This window comes from Aulonocara sp. 'chitande type north' Nkhata Bay, linkage group LG4, assembly GCF_057382095.1.
Source record: "Aulonocara sp. 'chitande type north' Nkhata Bay isolate Kocher_YH1m ecotype deep benthic linkage group LG4, A_spYH_male_GT1.1, whole genome shotgun sequence".
In the NCBI taxonomy this organism is placed as follows: Eukaryota; Metazoa; Chordata; class Actinopteri; order Cichliformes; family Cichlidae; genus Aulonocara; species Aulonocara sp. 'chitande type north' Nkhata Bay.
The window spans coordinates 22,039,693-22,048,498 of NC_141347.1; the positions used below are offsets into that span (position 1 = coordinate 22,039,693).

Here is an 8,806-nt window from a genome sequence, read left to right on the forward strand (position 1 = left end):
TACAGCCTTCAGGTTGCACACCTTCCACCAACGATTCATACTGCAGTATGAATCGTCTGTCAGACTTATATAATATATTGTAGGTAGCAAACACTTCCCAACTTACTAAAGTATCAGATCAAAAGTGAAATGTGTTCCTGAGTGCTAAAATGTCACAGTGATTTTTGACAAAGTATAAAATGTACATCCATTTTCTTAACTGCTTATTCAGTTCAGGGTCACAGAGGAGTTGAAGCCAATCCCCGGCGTCTTAGGCCAAGAAGCAGGGTACATCCTGGACAGGCACAACCATTCATGTTCAGCTTCTCTCTTCATCTTTCTTATTGGTAGTCTCTTCAGTTGGTCACCTTGAAGCTGACAAAAATTAAGAGCTGCGTCTACACCGGAGTCTAAGGAGCTTGAAACCAAGCCCCACTCAGGTCAGAAGAATCAGGATGCGAGTGGGCGTTAAGGGAGGTGATTTGTGCTGATTTGGTTACCAGAGACCACAGAGAGTCAGTAACATTTGACAACTTCAACAAGCAAACAGATGATTGACATGTGATAAGATGGCAAATAGATTAAAAAGTTACCTAGGCAAAGGTTTCCTGGAATTTCTGCTCACAACCGACCATTGGCGATAAAGCAATGCAAACAAGAGAATTGCTTCATGTGTGAACGTCCCACATTGGGCGACAAGTGAAAGTGCAGCTGGCAATTAGTGGGCCACCCTGTCTCTTAACCTTAAAGTTAAGAAATGTTTCATTTGGGGACCTGCCCACTGGTTGTTGCTTGAAATCCCCAAATGTCACTGACTTTCTACAGTTTCTAGCTACCACATAAGTGTGTATTTTTTCCTATGTGGACACTTGAGTCCAAGTGACTACTTGTCCTAACTTGATGTGCCAGGACCAATATGGAAAGTTGAGCATGCTCTTTTTGATATGCTAGGCAGGAATTCAGAAAACACATCCATTCAATCTAATATTTTACCTAATTAATGTAGAGCTATCCACCCACTTAATGCTATCTGCTGACTGGGAATCATTGGAGGGGCACCACACATCACATTTACCTTCACTCACTATACAGCCATTAATGATTTAAGCTTAGATAATACTCCACTGTGGACATGGACAGCTGGAAACCTGACTGTTGAGTGCTCATCCTGTTATTTTTCTTTTTACCTCCACTTGAAGTCCACTGCCTGGGGCACAGGCATAGTTGCACTGTAATGTAAATTCTCTGTGGACTAGTCTACGTGGTCCCAAAAGACAGGCAGGCACACGGACGTCTGTACGGATCCTTACGCTAACCATCTGATGATGAAATCTGAGTGAACCCTAGTGGACGTGGGAAATGTAATTCCTGCTTAAGCTTACCTTGATTAGTGGACATTTGCCGTTTGCTATTAGCTGAGCAGCAAAACAAATTTAAGCAATAACATTTGCAAACTTAATGGTTGCAGCTTTTGTCTAAAAGTACAGAAACTAGCCAATGCACAGGCCTAACAGGCCTTCAGCCTGGCAAAAAATAAATAAATGGCACCACATGGATTTAACTAAACAAGCAGGTATGAGTCTTCCATTGCAAATGGATGACCAAGTTTTTCCATCAATGGATTTTTTTCCATTCCCTGCAGACACATAATTGGCCACCACAGAGTACAGACCTCAATCCCATTATGAATCTTTGGGGATGTGCAGAGGAATAGGCAGCAGTCTGAGTCTCCAATCATCAACTCAAGATCTTGGTGAAAAATTAATCTAAACCTGGGCAGATTTAAAGGGTGAGGCAAAAGCCTATTGAAATGATGTAATGGAAAACCTTAAGCAGGCAGGACCATAGCTGTGTAATCTTGCTGGCCAGTAGGAAGGTTGTTATTGGTCAGAACTAGCTTGGCTCAGCTACAAGCGCATAGCTTGAAGCCTGGCAAGGCTTGTGATCGTGATCTCCCAAATCCATTGTTCCTTTAAGATATTTCTGTAATATTCTGTTCACAGGGACAGGACAAACTGCCAGCATTAAAGAGGCCTAAATGTAGGGAAGCAACCTAGATTTTGAATTTCTATTCATGGATTGCTCCTTAAAGTTGCTGCAAGCCTTCAGGGCATTTAGAAGAACTATTTAAATTACATTCACATCTATGTTTTTATTCAATATTTACCAAGTAGACCCACAGTATCAACACAGCCTGCAAAACCAGCATCATTAAACGATTCCAGCCCAATAAACAGCTCGAAATATCTAATCTCCTTTCTTTGCGGCTCATTTTTGACAGTGAAGTGGCGCACAATAGAGGCTTCGACACAGGGGCTCATTAGCATATTAATGACATAAAATAACAGGGGGTGGTTTTCAAACAATGGTTCTTCGTGTTGAAATGTGCCATTTTTTCCCCCCTATATCTAGCTTGTTGAGCGTGTGATCAGACACACACTCAACAATAGTGGCGGTAATGAGAGCCTGCAATACCCTCATGAGTTGTCAGCAGCTGAAAAGCTCCATTTCTCATTCTTAAGTAGGACACCCACAATTCAGCCATTACATTGTGCTGTCACAGGCAGTTTAAAATCAGGCTTGACACGAGAAATCTCTCAAAAATCCACCTGTAATAAGTTGAGCCATGTTCTGCGAAGATTGCGTGAAAGAAAAACCAGACCACTGCAGATACGATCATGTCATAACTTCATGCGGAAATGACAAAGTGCTTTTAGCAAACTGTCATTAGACAGTATTTGTTGGGGATTATTTTCAGCCCTGGATTAATACACATTTGGTGATGTGAAGTGAGTATTTAAAGTTAAGCGGGGTTGAGTCAAAGCAAACTACAATGCCTGTGTTCACAGTAATGAAGGAACAGATTACAGCCTCCTCGTTTTTGAACCATGAATGAATGGTGTATATAAAAAATATGGAACATCACCGGGACGGTCCTTAGCTCATGACATGCCATGTCAAACACAAGTTACAAACTCATGTTTCAAGCAGGTCATGAACAATTAACAGTTACGGGTAAAGTCCAGGTGTATATGTGAGACCCTACACTTTAAAACTGCACTGCAATTTCCAGGCCGGACATATACAGGGCTTTCATGACAAGCGCAGTGTGGCAATATCAAGTGTGTTTTCCGTGTGGTAAAATCTCTCTGTGTGATCGAACCAACACAGACTTCCTCCTTTCTCTCTAAATCGAACTTCCTGTTTGTCAAGATAGTTACGACAAGACGAAAGCACCATCCATTACTCTCGCTCTTGTTTAGTGCAAAGAGAAATTCATGCATCTTCGCCAGAGTGAATTATTTTTCCAGCTGCAGTAAATCATTGTGCAGCCCAGTATGTTGCTTTGTCAGTGAGTGCTTTTATAAAATTGTAATTTATATAAATAAAGAGAGAGGAAGGAAGACAGAAAGTTTTACAGTCAGTTGATGACAGTTTAATTTTAAATTAGTCCACAAGATTTCGTAAGGAAACGCAAATTTCTGTAGAACTTATCAGTTGCTAATTTGCATTTTCTTCTCCACACGTCAAACCACAGAGGTGCATTTGAAGTGAGGAAATTTAACATTTGAATATTACTTGAAAAATAATTGTGAACTATTTTGGAACCTGGCTGCAGGAATTTGATCGCACTCGGTTGCAATCAAGTCGTGCTGGGGACAGTTTTGGCTCATGCCATGTATGAAAGTTGCCTAAGGTGTCACCACCTGGTGGGGTGCCAAAGAGGGCGAAGAAATAGTTTGTCACTGCTCCTGATCTATCCTTAAAAGTCCGCCGGTGACTTCCATTTGACTGCATATACTGCTAAAAACGCTGCTCACACTGCAGTAAACAGTTGGTGCTGAGAAATGACTATACATACAAACACTTTGCAGAGGCATGACTTTTACATAACCTGACGTTTCCAACCCCACCACTCATCTGCTTACACTGCAGAGTGAGAATCATATAGCTTACTGTTGTTCCCTGCAAACATTACATGATCTTCACTGTGAAACATTAATGTCTTCCCCGAATATGGTAAATGTTTATCATTAGGTGAAACAAAAGAGGAACAATGACATAAAGATTAAAAAAGGATTGTGTCAGGGAGGAGCAATTCAGACATTTTGTTAAAACGAACATCTATAAATACATATGTTTGCTCTAGAAGACACACTTTACATGCCCAAGCTGCAGGAGGCACACACACAGAGGTTATTAAAGAGGAAGCCAATAATGAATACTAGTTTATGGGAGTCTTTTCTCTGAGATCACTAAATGCCTGCAACAATATGGTTACCTTGAGTAGCAGGGTCCATATGAGTGTCCCCAAGTTCAAATGAGCATCAGGATCGTGGAGACCGGTGATTTAAGTGACTTTGAATATCACATGGTTCTCTGTGCCAAACAGGCTGGTCTGAGAATTTCAGAAACGGCTGATCTGGTGAGATTTTCCCACACAACCATCTCAAGGGTTTGCAGAGAGTGATGCTTTGAGCTGAAGGAAGGCAACAGCAAACAAGGTATGCAGAAGAGCATCTCTGAATACACTACACGTTAAACCTTGAAGCAGATGGGCTACACCAACACAACTGCCACACCTGTGAGTTAAGAACAGGAAACAGACGCTACAATTCACACAGGCTCACCAATTGGTCAATAGAAGAGTGGAAAACACTGCTGCAACACTCGGTGTAAACTACATTAAAACTCTGATCGACCGTGCTTTGTATCCATGCTTCAGGTGGTGGTGGTGTAATGGTGTGGGGGATATTTTCTTGCCATGCTTCTAGCCTGTTCACCAGCAGCTGCGTGACGCTGTCATGTCAATATGGACCAAAATATCTCAGAGGAACGTTTCCAGCACCTTTTTGAATCTACATCATGATGAATGATGCCAGGTCAGAAGACAAAACAGGGTTCAGCCTTGTAGTAGCATGGTGCACCTAACAAAATTGAATGCATATTTTATTTTTAGCAAAACCTTAATTTCAAAGATCGTATTTAAAATAACCATAACTGTAGCCTTACGGTCTGCATAAATGCTTCCCCATCACAATACAGCATGTAGGACACAACCTCTCTCGTCATTAAAGTAACTGCTGCCACAAAGTTAACAACACACCACGGTCTAAAATATCAATAAATGCTACAACATAAAGGCCTCTGATCAAAGCTATATGAAGAATGTTTTTAGTCTAGCAGCCAATCAAGAGCAGTTAAAACCAAATTAATGCCTGTGAGTCTCTTACACCGTCATCAGGAACGTTTGTTAGAGTTGCACTGCCCATTATCGTATATGCTTTCAGCCTGCACCTGCTTGGTAAACAAAACAGGGAGATGAAAGTGAAAGAGCTATAAGGCACATTAGTATGACACCAGCTATAAAATGGTCAAAGTGGGAAGTTAAGGCTAACAAAGACAACTTTACTTCCCAAAACTTGCCAGAATGCACTGACATTATACCTGAATAGACAAACTGCTTCTCATAGGTACTGTAACATAAATACATAGTAAACCACACTGGCTTTGTCTATAACCTTCCTCTTATTATTCCCATAGAGCATGCATATTCCATTGTTTTCATATTTCTTTATTTCTCACTGATCGTACTCTTTCCCCAGGACGCAGAAAGTACAACAACACAATAAACGTGCAGACGACTGTTCTTTTGAACAGTACAGGATACATCCATAAGTGTTAACAGGACTAACACATCACGCATGCTGACCCCCGTCAGAGGGGTCAACTGCTGACTCAGAGACAGCTTGTCAGACGGCCTGGAGCTGAATTTATTTTAAGTTTAAACTAAAGGTAAACTGCAGCTGAACCATGAAAGTTCACGGCCTGCAGCGAGCAAACGTAAACATAGAAACACAGCAGACCCGTCCAATTGCATCCAATTCTTCGGCCTCACAGAGCTGGGAAAACCTGTTTTTAGCTCATATTGTAGTAAAAAACAACAGCTTATTGAGATGGTTCAGCTGCCCCTGTTTGCTTCCACCCCCAAAGCAATTTGTCTAATTAAGCCTATGAAAAGTTATTAACCCCTGTCATGCAGAAAAACACGTCACAGATGTTTGTGTCCTAAACACAGAGTGTGTGCATGTATAAAATGTACACAAGTGAAATTCCACGTATGCTTTCAAACAGGGAAATGTGCTTTTACGCTAATGAGATAGATGTTTGGTACTGAGTAATAGAAGTCGAGATGAAGGAGACAATTAAGGAGAAGAAAAGTGAGGCAGGGAGCGGCGCTCAAGGCCATGGATCAATTTGAACGCAACTAACTCACAGATATACACAAACACACACACACACACACACACACACAAGGTCAAAGAAGGGAGGGGGTGTCTTACCTTGAGATTTTAGAGGCATTCAATCTTCTCTCGGATCACAATCTGCTCGGACACACACAGCACAGCCATGGATCACGATGCTGACGTACCTGGGAAAACAGTGGAAAAGGACTGTCAGGTTCAAATGTGTCCATCAGTCCCTCATCGGTCTCTTTCCTGGAAGACTGTACACACTTTTAATAAGTCAACCTCCAGCTCATAAGGAACTGGTTCAGATGTGGACACTGGACACAGACCGCACCCCCCACAAAGAAAAGCAGTGTCATTACAGACCTGCTATGATCCATTCCTGACATAAAGCTGTCCTAAAGTTACACAAAGCACGAGAGATCTACTGCTGTGTGTGGATCTGATGCTGTGGCCTGATCTAAAAGCAGAGCCCAGAGTGAGAGAAGCTACCCATGCAGACCTGTGCAGCTCACAGCAGGCTTCATGGATAACGAGCCTCAGCTGATGCATCTGTCACCTGCCAGCAGACACAGCCACTTCCTATAAACCCGTCTCATCTACTAGCTGCGACTTACAACATGGTCCAACCACTGAGACATCGCCACAGTTCTCAGTGTGCTCTGATAAAACTGAAGCATCCTGAGAGCTGTAGAAAGTGTGGCTGCTCTATAAAGAAATCAACATTTTTTTTCCTCCTTTAACATACCAGGAATATTTATAAGGTACGGCACCTACAGCTCCATCCGTCCCTTTGTCCTCCGCACGTCTCGGCTTCAGCTCTGCGCTGGTTTATGTCTGACTGTAACGCATCCATGGGCCGAACAGGTGATACCGAGAGCGAAGTGACAAGAAGACAAACCCCAAACGCACCTTTAATCACACCGTGGGCATCGCATCATCATCCCCAGGCCACTGGCTCGCCCTGCATCCAGGCTTTGAAGCTGCGTAACGCGATGCGAGTCCCTGCGTGGAGCGCTTTTATCTGCAGCCCGGAGCCTGCGGAGGGACGGGGCACGGCGGGGATGGCTGCCGAAGGCTGGCTGGCCTGAGAACCCAGCCGGAGTCCGAGCACACAGACAGCGCCACAGCGATCAAACCTGGCTCCCTGTGCACGAGTGCACCAGCTCCGGGCTTGTACTGATTTTAGTGAATGGCCGATACTTTGCGCCACACCCCCCTCCTTCCTCACCAATTACATGATATTTACACCCAAATCAGGACCCGATCGTCGGCACACTGGTGATTCATATTTTATAGTGATGCAGCAGGAGAGTGCGAGTTGCGTCACGGCGTTGCAGTATGCCCACAAGACGCGGATTTCCCTCCGCAAACAGCATCAAGTCTCTCTGATAAAGAGCTGCCTACAGCTGAGAACCTGATCAGATGATTAAAACACAAGGGCTCCAAAACGGTTAAAAAACCCAGCTTTATCCCCTCATAGACGCCATGTTTTGTTTTGTTTTTTGTTTGTTTGTTACATTAACCAGCAAGTTAAAAACCAAACAAAGAAACAAACAAAAAAACAAAAAACAGAGAGCTCAGCCTACCCCTGGATCAAGTCCACTACGTGTACAGCATTTCTGGCACTGAGGAGATCCGTCTAAATTTGGGTTCCTTTAATCTGATTATATTAGCTTGAATAGGCTGCCACCTACTGGATTGATGTGATTATATCAAGAGAAACCGTCCACGTGCGTCCTTTTTTGGATTTTTGCCCAGCCGGTTCATCTTTCATCTGATATAACCCGCACACTAAAATCGACTGATCTTCCGGTTACACTGCAGTAAGTTTGTTGCATATATCTGTGGTTGGATCAGAAGTGAGTCCCAGCAGCAACCTTCCTTCTGTCGGTGGAGGGGGCCATCTAGTGGACATCAATGCTAACGCTGGGCCGCAGAAAAGCATTGATTGCGTTCAAAATTCCATAAATCAACTCAAATCCCAAATAAACGATGCAGTGTTGTAAAGCCAGTCTCTCTTATCACAGTTTGCTGATTAAAGTGGAGGCCCTGGGGGAGGACCTGGACGACATCTTAAGGTAGTTTAGATAACATTTTTTTTAAAGCACTTTGTAAGTGTAAGAAAATTTAAAAGAATGCCCCGTTTGAGCTTCTTAGTTCATGACTTGTGGTTATGGTGGCGTTGTTTCTTGTTGCTGTAAATGTGTTCCAGTCCTTCATTAGAGAAGCAGCTTTCCAGAAGACACCATATACAGTACTGTGCAGAAGTCTTGAGCCACATCCGCTTTCTTTACAGACTTTTTTGTGGTTTTGAAAGTGGTTCTGAGCAAAGGTTCTCCAAACGATCTGAAAGTGAAAGGTTTTTCCCCCCCTCTTTGGACATTAGCTTTTTTTTTTTTTTTTAAAAAGAAAAAAAAAAGAAAAAAATCATTTTCAGTCCGGTACTTATACCTGACCATTTTGTTAAGCCAACTACCACCTATGAAGCATTCAAGGATAAAAAGTTACCTAAATTGAGACAAACTAGTGTTTAAATATACATAACAGACTTAGCAATGAAGCAACTTTAAACT

At 42.7% G+C, this 8,806-nt stretch overlaps 1 protein-coding gene across 3 annotated transcripts in view; it reads right to left on the minus strand.

Annotated features, from left to right (window-relative positions):
- The window catches only part of tex2 (testis expressed 2), a 30,372-nt gene extending 22,525 nt beyond the window's left edge, over window positions 1-7,847 (minus strand). Inside the window, exons 1-2 of one of the 3 annotated variants that reach the window (XM_086289136.1) lie at window positions 7,143-7,847; window positions 6,324-6,412 (exon numbers count right to left, since the gene is read on the minus strand). The gene's annotated coding sequence lies outside the window, so the exon portion shown is untranslated. The other 2 variants (XM_086289138.1, XM_086289137.1) reach the window with 2 other exon arrangements.
- Between the last annotated feature and the right edge of the window lie 959 nt (window positions 7,848-8,806).